A 17,978-nucleotide genomic window follows, 5' to 3' on the forward strand; every position below is an offset into this window, starting at 1 on the left:
AACTTGGGAGGTATTGCAAATGGTTCAAATTTCAAACCTCTATATCTCTCTTTCTATTGTCCCGGTTTTAGTGAATTCTTTACCAAATTGTAGAGAATGGTTTCCTCTATAACTGCTATAAATAACAATGTTTTAATGATAATAGTTATTGAGATATAGAAGGATAAACTTGGGAGGTATTGCAAATGGTTCAAATTTCAAACCTCTATATCTCTCTTTCTATTGTCCCGGTTTTAGTGAATTCTTTACCAAATTGTAGAGAATGGTTTCCTCTATAACTGCTATAAATAACAATGTTTTAATGATAATAGTTATTGAGATATAGAAGGATAAACTTGGGAGGTATTGCAAATGGTTCAAATTTCAAACCTCTATATCTCTCTTTCTATTGTCCCGGTTTTAGTGAATTCTTTACCAAATTGTAGAGAATGGTTTCCTCTATAACTGCTATAAATAACAATGTTTTAATGATAATAGTTATTGAGATTTAGAAGGATAAACTTGGGAGGTATTGCAAATGGTTCAAATTTCAAACCTCTATATCTCTCTTTCTATTGTCCCGGTTTTAGTGAATTCTTTACCAAATTGTAGAGAATGGTTTCCTCTATAACTGCTATAAATAACAATGTTTTAATGATAATAGTTATTGAGATATAGAAGGATAAACTTGGGAGGTATTGCAAATGGTTCAAATTTCAAACCTCTATATCTCTGTTTCTATTGTTCCGATTTTAATGAATTCTTTACCAAATTGTAGAGAATAGTTTCCTCTGCAACTGCTACAAATAACAATGTTTTAATGATAATAGTTATTGAGATATAGAAGGATAAACTTGGGAGGTATTGCAAATGGTTCAAATTTCAAACCTCTATATCTCTGTTTCTATTGTTCCGATTTTAATGAATTCTTTACCAAATTGTAGAGAATAGTTTCCTCTGCAACTGCTACAAATAACAATGTTTTAATGATAATAGTTATTGAGATATAGAAGGATAAACTTGGGAGGTATTGCAAATGGTTCAAATTTCAAACCTCTATATCTCCCTTTCTATTGTCCCGGTTTTAGTGAATTCTTTACCAAATTGTAGAGAATAGTTTCCTCTATAACTGCTATAAATAACAATGTTTTAATGATAATAGTTATTGAGATATAGAAGGATAAACTTGGGAGGTATTGCAAATGGTTCAAATTTCAAACCTCTATATCTCTGTTTCTATTGTTCCGATTTTAATGAATTCTTTACCAAATTGTAGAGAATAGTTTCCTCTGCAACTGCTACAAATAACAATGTTTTAATGATAATAGTTATTGAGATATAGAAGGATAAACTTGGGAGGTATTGCAAATGGTTCAAATTTCAAACCTCTATATCTCCCTTTCTATTGTCCCGGTTTTAGTGAATTCTTTACCAAATTGTAGAGAATGGTTTCCTCTATAACTGCTATAAATAACAATGTTTTAATGATAATAGTTATTGAGATATAGAAGGATAAACTTGGGAGTTATTGCAAATGGTTTAAATTTCAAACCCCTATATCTCTCTTTGTATAGTATAAGAACGTTTTTAAATAACTACTACATATAGTAACAATCACTTTTGTAGAAAAAATAACTTAAACCTACTATTTTTATTTGTAAAATTAATAAATTAAACAAAAATTATTGGTGTATGATGGTGTAAGCAATTTTTTTTTTTTTTTTTTAAAGTTTTTGGATTTTTGAGCCTCATAATTTTTTATAACGTTTTTCTTTTTAATCTGTGATTAATAGTTTGATTATTGTTGATTATTAGATATTATAATCAATCTCAGTTAAATGGTGTGCTACTTGAACATATCTTTTGTACATGAAAAATTGGCTGTATTAGGGTCTGTTTCGTCTAATAAATTCTAAAAAATATTACTGAAAATTTATTACAGTAAAATCACTCTAATGATGTCAATGAAGTATTAATGTTAAGTACTTGCTGATTTGTGTACCTTATACTTTACTATTTATACTTTTAAGTTTAATGATAGATTGTGCCTACGATTGGATAAAATTTCATACAATTCGAGACTGCCTAATATTAGGATACAAAGTGGTGTGTAGTTTTGGAAAGAACAATCTTGACAGAGATTCAACTTGATTTCTCTCCTGTATTGTAGAAATGGAATTATTGATCAATGAAGCCCCATTTGAAACTATCATATTTTTGTACTAAGTTTATATCTATCTGTCTGTATTTTGTTCATACTGTAGTGTTCGTGTGGTACTTTAGAGAGAGTAATTCGTCCGAAAGTTCTAAAGAATCTTTGTTGTTGTTTTAAATAAAATATGATAGTTTAAAAGAGCCACTTTCCTGTTTAAAAACCTGTTAGAATTGTGAGTAGACTGATCTTATGGCTATAGTTAGGGTCATAAGATCTGTAAAGTTGGGAGAGAGCTGGTCTAGGGACGCATAGATCGCCTTGTGTTGAAAGAGAAAGGAGTTATTCCCCTCCTTAAGACCCGGCGCCCCACTCCATAGGTACGCTACTGTCTGCGGCTGTTTTACGAGGAGTTCATGTGTAGTGAGTGTAACAGTGTTTAGAAGTTCACAGTTATATAGTAAAGCAGCATATTTGGTTTCGAAACTTTGGAAAAAAAAAAATAAATTAAAAAAAAAAGACACGAGTGAAACTAGCAAATTGAAAGTGAAATCTCTTGGCGTTCCCCAAAACAGAGAATAGTGGACCATCACAGGATCCAGGACAGATCGCAGTTTGGTGAGTTCCGACACACTTTCACTCTCGAATCTCGCAGGTCTCGCTACTCAATCTTCTCTAAGAAAGTTAATCCACCAGTTTAAAAGAAACAGTAGTACCTAAGTAGGGACATCCAGCAGATACTCCTTTGCCTAGAAAGTTGCGAATAGCTAAACATCCTAACAATCTTCATTTCTGCTTAACAACACCGATTAAAGAATTTCTTACAGACAATTATTTAAAATAAAAGTGATAGACATACGTTTATATTGTGAATAATGATGTTTAAAACTAATCGTTGGAGCAGTTTTCCTTGAAAAAATATAAAAAAATTATAAACTTACAACTCAAAAACTGTAAAATCGATTCAATATAACTTCCGGTTAATCGATTTAAACCAAAATTTTATCTTCGCGACCCCTAGTGGAATTAAAACGAAATATAAGTAAAAAATTTGTATTTTTTTTTTGTATTTACTGTTTTTTTAATAATATTAAAACCGCCCATGAACACATTTACTAAAAATGATTAAAACAAAAAAATGAACTCAAAAACTCTTTAAAAAATATTTTCTCCTGTTAAATGTTTTATAAATAAATAAATGTGACTTTTTTTTTACTTTATTATGACCGCAAATTTGATTTTCAATTAAGTTACAAAATAATTAGAAACGTAAAACACAATAGTGTAACATTTTAAAGGGTAATAACCATCTTTCACCCAGTATCACCACCAAAATTTTAGGTCACTCTTGGATTGACTCAATCAATTGGCACTTCCGATTGTTTGGCTAAATGAAATAGCATTTCCGGTAAACTGATTTTTGACTAGAAAATTAATGACCTAATCCTCTGGCGGTATCTAAACCAAACTTCAAATTTAAACTGCCTACGATTTACCGTTTACAAACAAGAGTTACCGGTAAAATACCCAGAATAGAAAAATCTACAAAAAGCCAATTTTTTTTATAAATTAATGATACAGATGTTATAACCGTCTAATACACTGAGAGTGGACAATTTAGAGGAGAGCTTCTTACCTTTACCTCCCAGAACCTACTAAAGTAAAGTGCCAAATAATAGTGGTAGACCTCTATGTGTGCAGTATGTATACAACGTTTTAAAATATTGTCTTCAAGGAAAGTGAGAATTACATTTTAATGAAATGGTAATTAAATCGATTAAATTTGACGGCCACTGCCACCTTTATTTTTACTTTTATTTTAAGCAGAGCAGATATTTCGTGCTATCAAAATTTTTTTTACTGAATTTTCATTAGAAAATGTACGATTTAGAGATCCCTGAATCTGAAGAAGTAGTTTTTAATATAATCTTCAAGTGAATATAAATGTGTATGTTGCGTAGAATGTTTAGCACAGTTAAAAAGACAAAAATCGTTGGAAGGTCACAACCTTATATGAATCATGTTTGGGAAAAACTATAGGAATTTTGCAATAACTTAGCGATCCAAATTTTTTTTCTGAAAGTAAAATGGATTTTTAATAGTTTTTGAGATTTTCTAGATAAACTAGACCTCATAATCTGTAAATCTATAAATTATTTTTAAAAATATTTTCTTAAGATAATGTATTTTTGGGTAGTTCTGTGGGATTAGCCTTTTCTCTAAGGTGCCATTTTAGTGTTATGTACAAAATAATCACAGGCACAATATACATAATGATTAAAAATTAAATGTATCGCTAAAAATATTGAGTTCTTTTGAAGACAATCACTTGACTAAATGTATAAAAATCTTCTGTATGATCTTTTAAGGTTTTGTGTTTTCTACAATGACTGGAGCAAGCTTCTTCTCTTTCTAGTCTTTGTAAGAGTCTTTATTTAGGATTGTGTCCAATTTCTGATAAAGAAAATACACGTTGTAGGGTCTTGTGAATTTGTAAAACACGTTTTAAGCGCATGGTCTGGTATTTTTTTCTCACTTCGAAATACCAAATATATTTCAGATAATTATATTTATTAATTCAAACGAGCTTCATATTTTTATTAATATTTATAAAATATAATGTTTATTTGAAACATTTTTTTTGGATTTTTGTATTTTAATTGTGCAACCATAAAACACAATAATTCTAAAGAGATTTATCAGAAAAATGCTCAGTTTTATCATTTATATAAGCGATACTAAAAGTATTGCTCGAATTTCAAATATGAAGAGAATATTTTTTCAAAGTTTAAGTATATTAAAAATGGCGCAAAACTATATTAATTAAACTTTGCATGAAAATGTATCACTTTAATTTTGTAATCATTTTGATAAACTAATTATTTTTGGCTATTTTTGGAATGGTGGATATATTTTTTAACAAAATTATTGTTCAAAAACTAACGGTGATGATCTAAAATGGTTGGATCATCAATTTACTTACCTGCTAGTAATTTATAACAAAGTAATTTTTCCACTTACAACGATAGGAATTGTAAAAGTTAGTCGGAGGATTGTTTCATCCCAGTTTTTATTTGGTAGATTTCGAATTATTTTGCCGCCACATACACTTGCTCAACAAGATGAAGCTATTTCAGAGTTTGCAAAATTATGGTGGTATCTGTATTCAATGTTTATGTATTCAAGACCATAACCACGTTTGTTGAGCATATTTATTTATGTTCTTGTAGATAAGGCTAGCTAACCAGGAAAATATTTACAGACAACTTTAGGAATTTAGAATGTTCAAGAGCTGTGTTTTTTGCTTAAATGTTTGGTGAGGTTTGCTAAACCGATGTCAGCACGCGTTTCCATTAACAACCAATCAAAAGCTCTTGCTATCTTACATGTTCTCCGCAACACGAACTTTTACTGACCGATAACCGAGATCGAGTGAATTAAGTATAGCAGAATAACAATAGTCTATTAAGAAATAACACTGCTACCTTAATCCAGAAATCTGTATCAACCTGTTAAAAAACTTAGGAAAAAGTATCCAGGAATACATTGGGTTAATCACATTGGAGCATCCAGAAACGAAAATGTAAGTAACTTAAAAACGGATCACAAACATACTTTAATATAAATTTCTCGTCACTTAAATAATACCGATGGGTGTAATGGTTGTGAGAGGGAGAATGATTGAAACATGTAGTGAATTGTTGGATATGAGGCTTCTTGTCTTTTCAGCCTTAAAGAACTTCCAGGCTTTCTTTTTTTTGGGGGAAGAAAAAACTTCGCCTAAACAAAGAGACCTTCACTGGCGTGACATGCGCACAGGACAGTCCTAAAGACTACCACTTTGGAAGAGCATGCTATAAAGCCTACGGCCACAGACATGAGCATGTAGTATGTCTTTACGCAGATAATTATCATTTTGCCTTCCCACGTCCCAATATTCAGACAATGCCCTTACGAAATATCTACTTATACAATCATGCGCCTCATTAGTCCTAACCAAATTATTTCTAATTTTAAAAAGCACCTTGATTTGTGTAGCTTGGTATTGGTTAACTTATCAGCAACTTACATATCTATAAAACTGCTTTGAAAAGAAATTTGATAAATAAATCTTTTAACCAGTGCTAACAGAATTGTATTGTATCAACTCTTGTGTAACATTAGTTAAAATTAATCTTGTTTAATGAAATGTACACATGTTGGCTCACAATTAAATTTAATCATAAAAAGCAATCTAAATAAAATAAAACTAAGTTTTCAGAGTTAAATGCAAACAAAAAATTTGCTCATTTATCAGGACAAAATGTTAAAAACTAAAAATAAATTTAGAAAATCAAGGAAAAAGGAAAATAATTACAAATTATATCAATTAACCAACATTAGAAACAAAAAAAAAAAGAAGTAAAATATAACATTAAGACCAGTATATGTTTTTGTAAGGAATTATTAAAATTAATGGACCTAGAAGACATACTGGATCAAAATTTGGTATTAACAATAATAATAATGATTACCTACACAAATCCAAGTATTTACTCCTTAAAAGAGCTAATCTAAAGACAGTAGTAGAATTTTTTAATTCGTTATTCTTTTTTTTTGTAGAGATATTATTGTGGGGAAAACAAATCTATTGCATATTTTGAGAGTTAGTTAACGGTATATAGATAGAAATAAGATAAGATGGCACTGGTTTGAAGAATAAACAAAAACTAGCTTTGAGTTCAGAAGAAACATATAGAATGATAAAGCAGCGAAACTGAAGCAAACAAAAAGATCTTAATATACAATATATTTATAAATCCATCCATTTATTTTGAATTAAGCAGTATTTAATTTATGTAAGATGAACTTTGTTAATAAAAATCATAACTTTAAGCAACAGTTTGGGTTGAACTCACATTTCTGAATATTTAGTGTACATATTTCGTACTGTGATGGATGTTAAATATGTGCATCTTATAACATCTTTTCATTTTCCCGTTGAAAACGTGTTGGCTTAATTTTGATAATTACTTTAAGTGGTTCTCTTTAAATTGGCTAAAGATACTTAGACGACACCTTACAGGCTCTGTTTAGAATAAGGGAAATTTGCAAATATATTGTCAATAATGTTGAAGGTGCAGCAATAAATACAATACAATGTGGTTTAATAATAGCATTTAAACTGCCAGATAAGTTTTTGTTGATCGTCAACAACTGCACGAAAAAACGTAACGTTGTAAACTTCAAGGTTGTGTACATTCTAGGAATACCTCTAGACTAAAGTGCTCTAGTAGTGCAAGCGTAAAAAAATAAAATAAAAGTCACAGCCATGAATTAAAAAAAAACATTATTAAAAATAAGTATATTGCTTGATCTTTTTTTGGTTATAATTTTAGTAAAATTTAATACTTTTTAAAAAACATCAAACTAAGTCAAACTTTTTACCTGGGTAAAAAACTAACTTGGAACCCTCATTCGCGACTGAAAAGAGAAGAAATAAAGATACAGTCAACTGAGAAGGCTACTTGGACCGATCTCTATAGTGAACAAACATATATTGCGATGTAGATCTCTGGGTGTCCTCTACCAAATCGAAGTCCTTAGACGTATCGTCAATGCTTCTTTTTTAGTTTCCAATGATACCCTTCATAAAGATCTCAACATATTTTTTTTTTAAATTCCCGAATTAATAATCCGCTCTTGTTTGCCTTACACTCATCTATTCAGTCATCCCAATCCTGTAGCTTCCACTAACAACCCTGACAAATGATTACGCAACTTAAAACTGCGATAGCCGTGTTATCTTCTAATTTCATCAATCCTGATTCTAGCTCCTGGAGTGTTCCAGCATTGGTGGGGGTCTCTCATAACTCTGCAGCGGTGAGGCAATTAGGCTAATTGTACATTTTGTATAAAGAGAACAATTTGCCTGTTGAATATATCTTGTACAGGATGGAATAAAATAATTAAACAAAATAAATGAAAACTTAATAATCTATCCATGAGACAATCGAATTATTTAACACTTGACCATAAGTTGCTAAACCTTTGATCGACAATAACGTGTCCTAATTGAATTTGGATTTTAATTAATTTAAAGTCCCTAGTTAACTGCATTCAGTAACATGAATTTCTCAGTTCAATTGCTTTAACATGCAATCGGCTCGTAAAGATAAACGATTGCTTCCAACGGTTGCTCAAAGTAGACATGACACGACACAAGCTGGTCAAAAATCTCCATCTCAGGCAAACATTGCATGCTGTGGGTGTCAGCCAGTGTGTTTGTCCATTTACCACTTAACCAATCCTGGTAGAAAAGAAATTGTAATTAATCTGTGAAATTATCTACTGCATTCTATTGTACACAACCTAGCATTGAAGTTTTGAATCACTATTTGCGGCAGCTCTAGATATATTTGAATGCCATAAAATGAGATGACATATTTCGGCATTGGTTTCTACAGACAGATTAAGTGTATAATTGATTGTAATTCCGAAGTGAAGGGAACGTTGGCAGTGTGACAATCTAGCAGTACAGGCAGCCACTTGGTATGCGACCACCGCACGCATTCTCTCAGCCTCACGCACTTCTTTACCAAGCATATCTTTAAATTAAACCTGTTGTTGCGTAACCAATCACTTAAATATTTGAGTTAGTTTATATTTTTTTATTTTTACTTTCTCTTACCCCTTTTGTACGAGGAAGTGATGCAATCATGCAGGGTTTTTTTTTATTTTATTTTGAATTTTCATCGAGAAAACATGTTTTGGATCAGAACATGCAGAAGTTGTTTTTGCATATTGATCTTTGTGGGTAGTAAAATAGAAACTAGCAGTTAGTTCAAGTATGATTTTCCTATAGAGCCATTTTAGTGTAATGTAATGATCTACCACTTACACTACTTAATAATAACAAGGATTTGAGTTGCTGCAATTCTGAGTTAAAAGAAAATATAGTCTGAAGGTTGAATATCAAAACAAAGTATTGAATTCAAGAAGTTAATTTAATGCACTAAATAGTTTTTATTGACAGTTTAAATTTTGATTGACAATGGACTAGGAAAACTATTGGTTGAATTCAAAAAATCACACTCACATAATAAAATTATGAATCGAAACATACACTTTTTCACACCATATACCAACCACAACCGTTCAGGTAAAGTATACAGACTTAAGTCACCAAATTATCAATTAAATAAAAAGATAATTTTCTTGAACCCACAATGTGTGTTATCAAATACGGATTAAAAGAGTTATTGAAAATAGGGTCAATATTTTTAGTGAATAAGTATACAGGGTGTCCCAAGCTATATGGATAACGACTTTTTCTCGGAAACTAAGATAGCTAGAAAAAAACTAAAAAATACGTTTTCCCTTAGTTTTTTGTTAGGAATCCAAATTTACTTTATTTTTTTTTTTCGGTGCTTCCAGTTGCGAGATACAGGCACCAACTTCATTTTTTCAAATGGAAAGGTGCGGTTTTTATTTCAGAAATAGATTCCTCTATTTTTTTAAAGAAAAATTTACTTGAACGGTTTTTTTCTGTGAGCGATATTTTAGAAGTTATGAATGAAAACATGATTCTTATAAGAAATTTCAAAATGATAATATTATAACGGTATTTTGATTGAAAAGAAGAAAAGTACTATTTTATTATAAATTTTACTCCTCATTAATATTACAGATCATGCTCGAAATGGCCTCCACCATTAGAGATGCATAGACATGCTCTTTCCTGCCAATTGCCCTTACTGCCAAAGAAATAGATTCGATTTTAACCGAGTTACAGACATCTATTATTCTTTGCTTTAGTTCATCTACAGATGCAATCCTGGCTTGATTCTGATGCACCTAGATTTAGTAAAGCTTTTAGATAAGCAGAAATAAGGAAAGAAAGAAAAAGTTATGAATAATCACCTTGTTTTTCGAGTATGGCCACTGAATCGCCCCCCGTATCGATATAACACCATCAGGCATGTAAAGAGATATCTCGATAGGCAATTTGATGGGCGTGTTATATCGACACGGGGGGCAATTCAATGGCCACCTCGTTCACCGGATTTGACACCTATGGACTATTTCCTTTGGGGATACCTGAAAAACAAGGTGATTATTCATAACTTTTTTCTTTCTTTCCTTATTTCTGCTTATCTAAAAGCATTACTAAATCTAGGTGCATCAGAATCAAGCCAGGATTGCATCTGTAGATGAACTAAAGCAAAGAATAATAGATGCCTGTAACTTGGTTAAATTCGAATCTATTTCTTTGGCAGTAAGGGCAATTGGCAGGAAAGAGCATGTCTATGTATCTCTAATGGTGGAGGCCAGTTCGAGCATGATCTGTAATATTAATGAGGAGTAAAATTTATAATAAAATAGTACTTTTCTTCTTATTCAATCAAAAAACCGTTATAATATTATCATTTTGACATTTCTTATAAGAATCATGTTTTCATTCATTACTTCTAAAATATCGCTCACAGAAAAAAACCGTTCAAGTAAATTTTTCTTTAAAAAAATAGAGGAATCCATTTCTGAAATAAAAACAGCACCTTCCCATTTGAAAAAATGGAGTTGGTGCCTGTATCTCGCTTCTGGAAGCACCGAACAAAATTTGCAAAGTAAATTTGGATTTCTAACAAAAAACTAAGGGAACACGTATTTTTTAGTTTTTTTCTAGCTATCTTAGTTTCCGAGAAAAAGTCGTTATCCATATAGCTTGGGACACCCTGTATATGAAAACAATAAAACATTTTAATTTTATCGGATTAAATGGAAAGCTAATTTTTGTTGGGCGGGAGATGAAAGATGATGATTCACTAATAAGGTTGCATAAATTTACAAAACAAATAATTTAATAAGAACACCTGTTATCTGATACTCATAGAAGATGGCTAACTCAGAATACCGTATAAATCGAAATCATGAATTTTGTGTTGAGGTAATCTTGCAAATTAATTTGTTTCAGTATAGAACACTACTGTTATACTATTCAAATAAAATTAAAAATATAGCAGTATATTCATTAAGTGATATATTTTGTGTTTCATTCTTACACATAATACAATTATGCCCATGTAATACTAGTGGAAGCTAGGAGATACAAAATAAAACATTAGTCCAAAGATTTGGTTACTACTATCATCACTTTCTTTTTATAATTATAGACCTTGCTTCCTCATTGGCGGATTTCACTTTTATCATTCCATATTATTTGAGGTAATACAGGTTGACAATTTTAGTGATCATTCTAATCGGACAGACTTAATATTAAAATTCTTGGCTAACCAATGTTTTTTTTTTGATAGCTTTCGTAGACCTCCTTAAGCTAAGCTAGAAGTAGATTATCACGTTGGTGGCCAATCAACAATTCCAGAGGATCGTTTTGTAGGAAATTATTATCCAAGTTCGCGGGTGACTAGATGGCCGCAGGTCAAAATCAGGATTGTAAACATATAATTGGTATAGTTTACCAAATTAAACCTAATTTTTTTTTTTTTGCTGTAGTTCTTCATCCGCTACTAGTTCTATCACATCAGTCTCAAATAATTAATTATCGAAATCTTGTTCTTCCACGATGCTTCAACTATTTTTGAATTCTTATTCTGTTATGATGTACAATTAATGGTGATTTCTAGTCATACATTTATGCTATAACACCAGAGTATAGAAGTTTTGAGGTGTTATGCTGTACACTATAGATTCAAAAAAAAAATGACTCAAACAAATGAATGAAATAGCATCATCAAACACCATTAAAATAGGAAAATAGGTGAACGCACAATAAACTCAAGGCTGCCTTGGTTATACCATACTTCGCTAGAAAAAACTGTGCTCCTATTTGTATAAGGAAATTTAAGTTTTGAATAAAAACAGTTAAATTTGTTTTATATATATACTCGTATGTTGCTGGATGCACATTGATAGACAATATCAATAGCCATTGGAGGGAAAAAGATGTACGATGCCAGCAGAGCATAGTGCTGTTGACAGCTGGAGAAGCTGCTAGAGATAGACAAGGACATATGCGAGCAGCACACATCTCTGCTTCATTCTGTTTCTTCTTCTTTTTTTTTTGTTTTATTCTTAATAAAATATCTGAGGGAGGAGACATGACAATGTGCCATTGTTCTACAGGACGTTCATCCCACACTTCTGTACAGAGCGATACAGCACACTGTCTACCCTCTGCGCCAACTCAAACCTTGTCTCTACATAAATCAAGCTCATTCACAAAATCATTATAATAACATTTGACACTTACATTAGTCAAAGATTTTTTGTTAGAAGCAAAAACTTTTAATACTCGTTTTGCTTCTAGGATGTAACAAAAGTATTTGCGCTTTTTGTTTTATAATTCTAAAATGTTTTTTTTTTTTTACTCATTTATTAAGCTTACTTCTGCTGTAAGTAAAAACATTATATTTTAATCTTTATGTTCTTCTCCTATATCAGCTAACGCTGCGTACAAAAATTTCAATCATCCCGGTTTCATTTTCTCTGTAGTTATAACTTTTTTTTTAACAGGTAAAAAGTAGGCCAGGTCTGGGTTGTATGATTACTCAGGCAGTAGTTCTAAATTTAAACCTTCCTACGGACGATACATTTTTATGAGGATACTTGATTTCGTTGTGTTCTTAAAGACGTATTTTGTAGCTACTTAATCGTATGATAGTCAGGAAACAGTTTAACATTAATGACGCAATGCTTTTTAATGCATTGTAAATTTAGCGGCTATCTGAGTAGTTTATTAAATTATTAGATTTTGATGAGTATAAATATCTCTTATTTGTTTTGAATTTGAATTGTACCTAAGAGTTGTAAAATACATATGTTCCCAAGTCTCATCTCTGCACGGTTTGCAAATTTGGGAGCTCGCGCTTTCTAGCGTCAGTTGCACTTACTAATTAATTACTTAAAAGAGAAATTCTAAATTAAAAGAATACCACTTTTTGGAGATTATATTTTTAATATGCAGTCTTTCCACGAAGTAAGTAAAACTGTTGAGATACAATCCTAATTAATTATGTTGATCACCATAAATTATCACTGCGTCTAATATCCATTTATTAACATTATTATATGGAATTCTGAGCACTCAGCTAGTGTAACTATAATTGGTCTTTCTTAAGCCAGTAAATTCTTTCAAAATTATCATTAAATGAGATTTGAGAACCAGTGATATCCTATAAACAATAGCTTACCTTACTTGACATAAATTGAATTTATTAGATACGAGAAGACATAGACGATAACTCTGCGAACATCTTATCGCAAACACTTAATAAAGAAAAGTACAAAGCATACTTACAGCGTTTTCTTCTAATTAAGTCTCCTTAATTAATTTAAAGAAACAAACCGAATATTTAGGGGCTCCTCTACCGGTTGAGGCGCAACCTTAAGCATGCGGCTAGAGTTTCTCCAGTCCAGAACAGCCCAAAGTCATAAGAAAATGATAGTCAAGTCGATGACTGTGGGCAATTTAGTATAAAAACCGTACATTATACCTACTCGTTGGTATTAAAGGTCGGAATTCATGGGAGCTGATTTATATTATCCCTTTTTCTTTTTCCTGTAACATGAAGATGGTCAGGCAGCTAACTCTGCCTTTGGACATGACAGTTATGCAGCACTAATAGCTTTTCGTAAATCCTCAACATCGAGATTTGAGGCCTCTTTTAATTACTTTTTAAGATTGTATTGACTTTAAATCTTTCGTCGGGCAATGTGCTAATCAAGAAGGGTATCTTGCCCTTAGATTTCACATAGAGCGCAGTCAACTTATATCACATATCACTGATTGCTATTCGAATGGGTCGTCATGCGTATAAAGACTTCCACACAGTCTAAAAGCTTATATAATTTGATTGTAAACAACATTATGTGCAACACTTCGTGGATTTAATCCATGGAACTAATTTTGTTCCGAGGTCATTTGTTTTTTATACACCTCATTAATACTATGAGGAGTACTTGCAACTTTGTCCTACCTCTATAGTGAACCATAGTACAATGTACACAAATCTATCACAAACTTCTAATGAATTTCAATGTTGTGAGAAAAATTAATCTATAAGAAATGTAATAATTGCAGTAAGAAAACGTTGTTGCAGGTAACTGCTGTAACAGTTTGCCGATTAACCTGCACACTGTTGCAAAATAAAATATTTTTACAATTGGGCCGTGACTGCAACACAAGGTATATGCGTGATTTCGCAAGAGCTGTAGCTACATTCTGAAGTACTGGCCTAAATATCTGCACTGGTAGTGCTCTTATCTGTGAGCGTAATCAAGTTTCACTCTAAATTATAAATACAAATAGGGAGTAAGGATTTAAATCTAGTGAGGCTAACGCCGAACAATATGTTGGAGAAGAGTATCTTACCTTTGGATTCCAAAAGAATTAACTACTGTATGCTATTTGAAGAGTTGTAATTGCCACTTCTCCGCAAATATTTTTTCCAACTAGAGATTGCCTTCGCTGACCAAGTGTATAATACATATCATACCAAACAAAATCATTTTTAGTGCCCACCTTATTGAAATAACTAACTTATATAATACAATAAATATAATAAAACAATATTGAAAGAATAAATCACTTGTAGTTTTAGTATACCACAAAAATGCCACTCCTTTACTCATAAAAGCAACTTTTAAAAAATTGTAATTTTCTTTTAACATGCTGCAGCAATTGAATGTATGAAGATTTACCAGTCATGTGCATTTTCTAACAAAATTTATATTGGAATTCTTAGTTTTCATGTATTTTCTGTAGGTTATCTATTTATCAAAATAGCTATTTTTATTGCCTGGTAATGTAACAGCTCTCTAAAACGGGCTGTTACAAAACTGACAGAATATACAACTAATTTCTGGTCTAATTAGCTAGTAATTAGCCATAAAATATACTTACAACTACTGTGACATGTTGTGCTGCATGATTGCCCCACTGACTCTGTTGGGTAATGTGCAGCGGTGCCAAACAATGGTAGTGTTCCTGCACATTTGGTCATGTACTCGCTGTCAACCTGCCAATCAGCTACGATACTCATCTTTTTGTGTCTTATTGGCAGCATAAGTTGGTGATCAACGTCAATTGACTTTGCCCAAAATTGTTGCTTTGCTAGAAAAAAAGATTCTGTGACACTGACTGGGTCTGGTTCTCAATCTAACGTTACTGTTAAGGTCCTAGGAGTTTATAAAGCTTGTTGATTGGTCTGGTCAATGGAAAGAGAACTCTGTGGCAGGCCTTACTGCACATTTGCAATCTTCATTCATTAAACAAAAAAAATAATGCGAACAACATATTCTTACTTGCAAATACTACAATTACAATTACTAAATTTTACTGAACATGTTTAATTAACCTTAATGTGTTGTTTGAGCTCGCCATAAATCGTACTTGCAAGCAATTGGGTCTTCTAGTTACACCACCTTTGCATCTAGCAGCGCCACCATCAAACACTGTTGAAATTGTTTTAAATAAAAGTTATTGTCTTTAAGTGGTAAGCAAACACACTTAATAGCATCTCACAGTTAACGCACTAAGTTTGTTTTAACAGTATTCGAGCATATTTCAAACAAAATCGAAACCTGTTCCATAAAGTTGTACTTTTAACTGATTTTCTTCAAATTTTGAATACTAGCAATGCTTTAAACATCTTTTAATATTTTGTGAGCGGTTTAACCGTACTTTATAATGAACTGTTACTTTAGAGAAGGTATTTAACGTTGTATACCCTAAGAAACCTTAAAAATAATGATAAATATTGTTACAATTTTTGTAAGAAAAGGGTTCACATAAAATTGATAGGCATTTAGGAGAATGTACGAAGAAAATGAATGTCAATAAAATCGTGAATTAACTTAAAACTAACTTGTGAAGTATCTCAGCCTAATAGCTTGTAATAAATGCTACAGTAGTATCAATCAGAATTCATGTTTGAGTAATCCGAGATTTTTATTTGTTGAATTATGCTCACTCACACTTCTGGCACTTTTTTTTGGGAGAAAACTTCAAGCAATACCTCTTAGAGACATGCAGTTATGGCGTGATTAGAAGTAGTCGTACTCCACACTAACAGAGAAGAAATATAGTGTGTTAGTTAGTGTAGAGTTGTACTTACTAACAAAACTATTAAGTAAGAGTGGTTACCAACTCGACCTTGTACCAAATATCTCGTGCAACAATTTAATACATTTCTTTATTTGTTATTAGACTGGCCATAATAGATTTCTAATAAAATTCTACAGATTAGATTTTTTGCATAACTGAATTTTATAATGTCAGTATTACTTAGTGGTGTGCACGTGAGTAGGCTGTCACGTGCAGACATGCGGAAGTGGCTTCAGTGACGCACCGCTTCTCTTACACAATCTAGCTGGAGTTGTGCTCTTCGAGCAGTCGAGTTGCTTCAGTCTGTCTGTCTTGTCTAACATGGCCGCAAGTTCTCAATAGCCAGCCAACTGTGTTACTAACTTACTTTGCGAGAGTATTAATGGGATATTGATGTCTACAGTTTACGAAAAGTTTGAAATAAAAGTGATCATAGCGTTTTAAGTTAAATCAAAATTGCCGAGCTATTCTCGAGAAATCTAGCCTCCTGCCAATCAGTTTTCTACTAATTCGCAATTTTTCTAATAAATTTCATTCTAATCAATAGTATAGCTCCCAAATTCTTCAAATACTACCTGGACCTATACTGTCACAATGGAAAAGAAGTCTATTGAAAGATAAGAATAACAAATGTGATTTTTTTATCTGTTGGCTCTACATTGCACATCCAATCCAACTAGTAATATCCTGAGACAGTTGCATTATAACGTTTACAAATTTAACCACAGTCTAGATTGTAGGGGTTACAAATAGGTTTTGATAAATTTGAATATATGGTAGTTGAAAAGATCAAGCAACAAGTACTATCTTCACTTCTGAGGTAGCACCGTTATGCACCAGCACAGAAAGTTTCATATGTTTGGGGTCTACGAGTATATACCCAATCGAATGTTACACGTATAATGACGCAGATTTCAAGTTTAAAATGAACTGAAAGCAAAAAGAAGGCATAACTCAGTATTTATGGAATCTACAAATATTAGTAATAAGGGGAGATCTAGTGTGAAACAGATTTTTAAAACATTAAATGACCTTAGTAATAATGTAGATAAACATGAAGATAGTAACTCACAAATTGACATAAGAACGTTTCAGCTAGACATTCTTACCATGAAAATACTAGGCCAATATTCTTTCGACTATTTCATGAAAGGTGTACTATTGAATAGGCAGTCCCTCGGTCGGCGATCTAGGATTAGTTATTAAACATGACTTGTTATTTAACAAACATCTTATTTGCCAAAGTTTATAACAAATAAAACACTAGATTTATTTTAGTGTACCCCGAAAAATGTTAATGATGACTCAGTAATAAAGAATTCATACTGCACTCTTGTGAGATCTATTTTGAAGTGTAGACCTAAGAAAATGCTAAATATTTAAAATATAGAATTTCACCTTGTTATTTATGTTCTTGTAAACAAGTATCAATAATGGTTCCAGAGGTAGCACAACTATAACTCTATCTATTTAAATAAGTTTTATTTAAGCAATTTATGCATACTTAGGTGGTTTTTAAGTCCATAAATAAATATTATGTATTTATATAGTTATATATTGTACTTTTCATATTTTAAAATATTGTTTAGTAATATCGTCAAGAACTTTTGAAAGATTATCGTAAAAGGCTTACTGCCCTTAAATCAAAGAAATAAAAACTTTTATGTAATTTAATAAAATTCGAAGAATTGTTCGAAGCCTACAAACTACATATAAAATCTACAAACTTCGAAGGTGTACAAA

The 17,978-nt window shown here is 31.6% G+C and overlaps 1 protein-coding gene across 3 annotated transcripts in view; it reads left to right on the forward strand.

The window, feature by feature from the left end:
• Positions 1 to 2,502: 2,502 nt before the first annotated feature.
• The window catches only part of LOC141459451 (uncharacterized), a 34,528-nt gene continuing 19,052 nt past the window's right edge, over positions 2,503 to 17,978 (forward strand). The window contains exon 1 of one of the 3 annotated variants that reach the window (XM_074138562.1): positions 2,503 to 2,749. The gene's annotated coding sequence lies outside the window, so the exon portion shown is untranslated. The remainder of the gene's footprint in view (positions 2,750 to 17,978) is intronic. The other 2 variants (XM_074138563.1, XM_074138561.1) reach the window with 2 other exon arrangements.

Source organism: Rhodnius prolixus, unplaced genomic scaffold (assembly GCF_049639745.1).
Source record: "Rhodnius prolixus isolate KJV_2025 unplaced genomic scaffold, Rpr scaffold_11, whole genome shotgun sequence".
Lineage (NCBI taxonomy): Eukaryota > Metazoa > Arthropoda > Insecta > Hemiptera > Reduviidae > Rhodnius > Rhodnius prolixus.